Here is a 4,259-nt window from a genome sequence, read left to right as displayed (position 1 = left end):
ATAAACACCTTAATGAACACAGTACTCATTCTCCTGAGACTCTGTACCTATCTTACGGACATAACATGGACCAGGATACTGAAGATTCTCCCCAGAGAGCAAAAACCTGCCTCACTTCTCAACCCAATGTGGTCTGCAGAAGTATTCAGTCTGGTTTGTTGCTGAATTGTTGCAGGCCCCCAGTAAATTGTGATTTGCAATTATAAGCATATTTGTGAAGTGTAAGTGGGTTGATTTTCTCCTTTAGAGCTGATAGTAAAGCACTCCAAGATGGCAGTGAAGTTAGGGTGGGGTTGTTTCAGTCTCTGGGAGGCTGATCATGAAAATCTGGCTCTCTGTTGGTCTTTTTTGTTAATTGCGAAAACATGAGGAGGAACTCCTGTTCAGGAATCGTATTAGAAACAAAATACTTTGAATATTTCTCCTTAGTGATTACAGACATTTCATGAGGAGAAGTGAGACTTTAGGGGAAAAGATTTTCAGACACTGGGTGTTTAAGTGGTTACTTGTCCACAGCTTGCCTGGTCAGTGTGTGGACTTATTAAATGACCATTTATTTCTTCTGTCAATGCAAACATCCTGACTTTCATACATTCCAGTGAGTGGGAAATTCTACAGAGATCTGGATAAACTCATCACAGCTGCTCTACCGTCTGACAACCTGATGGTCATGGGGGACCTCAACGCATGTGTTGGCAGGAGTGCCAAAATGTGGAAGAAAATTATTGAACCACAGAAGATTAGTCTCTTCCTGAGTGGTGAGCAGGCCAAGCAAAAACTTGAGTGGAGTCACAGACAGCAGCTTCAATCATTAAAGCTCGGAGAAAAATATCATGGATATGCCACAAGTCAAAAATAACGGCATCTCACCCATTCTGCCGTTGTTTCACAGCAGCATGCCAAGGAGTTAACAATCTGAATGATTCAAAGACCATTACCTGATATGTTTCAAATCATAAGAGCATAAGGGTGGGTGCTGGGTAGTGCCTATGAGATGAATATTTGGATAAACTCAACTCATAGAGAATAATGATACCCTGAAGGATTTTAAAGGATAATAGAGCAATCATCGTAGAATAGAAAAACGCTCTTTGTAAACTCAACATAAATCATTTTATGCCATTATTCGCCTATAAATATACCAAACTTCAAACTGTGCTACAGTATTTTTTATTCTGCGACATTGCTTTTAAAGGTTTCCCTGAAATATTGTAATTCTGCTCATTCCATGAAATTCCCACCTCCTTACCCATACCATATACATCTGCTGAAATCCTGACAACTTTTAATCAACTCATCCCTCGCTCTTTAACATTTGCCCTTCCCACGCTTGCTTGAAATTATCTTTTTTTCCTCAGAAGACTGTAGCATATTTTTGGTAAATGCTGGGGACTTAAAAATACTTATTTTTATAATAAATAATTATGTATATGTATTAATTGACCTGCAAGATTTTTGCCTTCTTTAGTGCAGAGAACTTAATATATTCGTTTTTGTTTCCAACAGCAAAGGCATTTTATATAGTAAGTTCTCAATTAATATTTATTAAATCAAAGATCCTTTAGCTTGGATCTGAAACTGATTTGAACATAATGTTGTGCTTTCCAGATTCCCCAAGAACTATATTTTCTGACCCCAATTTGATTACGTATTTTTTAGATATTTAGAAGACCAGTAGACCAGTATCTGTATAGCAGAATTCAAGGATCTTGGCTCTGATTTGTCAGGAAAATGTTGGCTGTACCGAGTTCCCATGGTAAAAACTGGTGGTAGCTCCATTTCATGCCTCTTTGCAAACAGTGGCTTTCTGAAATAGCATGAAGAAATTATTCTCTTGTCATTTCTATAAAGAAACAATTGTTCTTATGATGTGAAATGAATGTTTAATGAGACCTTTTTCCTGATTTGCTAGTTCTTGCTGTCCAATTTTCCCAGTGAAACTTTTTTTTTCTTAGAGAAAGTCCACATCTACCAGTTAAAATTCAAGTGTTCAATACTCTAAAATGGTAACAAAGTCAAGTATGGTAGGAAATTGCTTCATAAAAAGGGAAAAATCAAAGTCTAAAATAACTTTCTGACAACACAGTTGTAGTAAATGTAAGAAAAGTGACATTGTATGAAATGAGTTCTATGACATCATAACATGGATTCTAGCCTGAGCTTAGAGTAAGAAAGTTTAATAAACCCTGCTCCAAGTTTCTTCCTCGCTGACAAGACATTCCTCTCATGGAAGGTTCTGGATGAGTTCACTTATAAAGGCCATATAAAGCATGTTGATCTAACTAGAGATACATTTATGTAAAGATAAGGTCAATTCACAAAATAGTGTTTAAACTAAGCTCTTTGGGGCAGGTCAAAGCCAGGTACTCAAAAAAAAAAAAAAGGAACTTAATTTTCATATCATTAAAACATGCTCCCTCCACTTGCTTTTTCCCCTGACCTTGCTTGGGCAATAAGAAGACTTATGTGTTTTTTAATGTTTCATATGAGATTTAAGGAAACATAGCTTCCTCTCTCCCGAACGTAGACATGGCTTGGACAACTGCTAAAATAAACAGTACACAATACGTGGCAAGGTTGTGGCATGCTCTCTTTTCTAGGTGCCAAGATTTCAAAGGATAACTTGACTTTCACCCCTACCGACTCTGGGATCTTGATTTTATTAAGCTCTGGATATGGTATTTTGCTTTGTGAGGTCGACACAATTAATGATCAGGTTAGGGGGAACAAAAGGCATGACCGCCTTTGGAAAAATCCAAAGTTACAAAACAAACGTGTCACTGCATCATTAAGGTTTTTCCTTCTCAAGTGAAAGATGCAAAGAATTGAGGCGTAAGGCTTCTTCTCCAAAGAGAAGGGAGCAGGCATCCCTGGTAAGGCTCCATCCTCAAAAGCAACATCCCCACACCACATCTTGCTCCCATTACTGCTCTTTTCAACTTACGCTGACAGCTAAAGTTCAGAGGTGGCTTTGTTTCCCTTGTAGTTGATGTTAGTTCAACATTAGACTCTAAAGGCGGAGCAGGCACAAAAATTAGTGCACAGGAATAGGACAAGGACTTTGGCAGCCAAAAATAACATACGTTTTACACTTGGGGCAAGTATATAAATTAAAAATGGAAAAAGTGGGCAAAAGTGAGATAATTGGCTAATATAAATACCTGTCAAACCCGACTTACTCACAGAGATTCTGAGCTGAGAAGCAAATAAAATTGCTCACCACCACCCCCAATGCACACTCTTTTTCTTCAAGAAAACCTCAGGGTCCTTTTATGAGTTTTGGCTGAAGGAATCTGGCATATAAATGGGAAGAAGTTAAGGATCAAGATTTCCTGAACTATTTTATGCCAAAATTTTGTGTCTAAGAAGAACAGAGAAAATAGTATTGCTGCTTCTTTGAAAATAACTGCAGGTAGTTGACGAGAGCCTAGAAATCATGAGAATGTTGCCTTTCAATATTTTGAGGGTCCACAATTGAATCTGCTACTTGGATTTAATGGATTAGTTTGACTCTACCAGAGTAAATGATGATAAAGTTATAATTAGTTGAGGAATTTAAGTTTACTTTATGATTGATACTTAAGGATGAAACTGAAATAATTAGATGTGGCAAGCAGAGGTTTCATAAATCACAGTATACTTCTATATTCAGGCACTGAAATGGGGTTGAAAGCTATATCAGATCAGCTTATCTTCATCAGCATGCTTTGAAAGCTTTTCTCTCTCTCTCTCTCTTTTTTTTTTTTTTTTGATTTATGTTGTGTTAATTTCTGCTGTACAGCAAAGTGATTCAGTTATACATATATATATATATATATATATGTACATTCTTTTAAAATATTCTTTTCCATTATGGTTTATCACAGGGCATTGAATATAGTTCCCTGTGCAATACAGTAAGGTGTTATCCATTCTATATATAATAGTTTGCTTCTGCTAACCCCAAACTCCAACTCCATTCCTCCCCCTTGGCAACCACAAGTCTGTTCTCTATGTCTGTGAGTCTGTTTCTGTTTCATAGAGAAGTTCGTTTGTGTTATATTTTAGATTCCACATATAAGTGATATCATATGGTATTTGTCTTTCTCTTTCTGACTTACTTCACTTAGTATGATAATCTCTAGTTCCATCCATGTTGCTGCAAATGGCATTACTTCGTTCTTTTTATGGCTGAGTAGTATGCCATTGTATTTATGTACCACATCTTCTTTATCTATTCATCTGTCGATGGACATTTAGGTTGTTTCCATGTCTTGGCT

This window comes from Balaenoptera physalus (genome assembly GCF_965194825.1).
Source record: "Balaenoptera physalus genome assembly, chromosome: 17".
NCBI lineage: Eukaryota > Metazoa > Chordata > Mammalia > Artiodactyla > Balaenopteridae > Balaenoptera > Balaenoptera physalus.
This window is presented reverse-complemented; position numbering follows the sequence as displayed.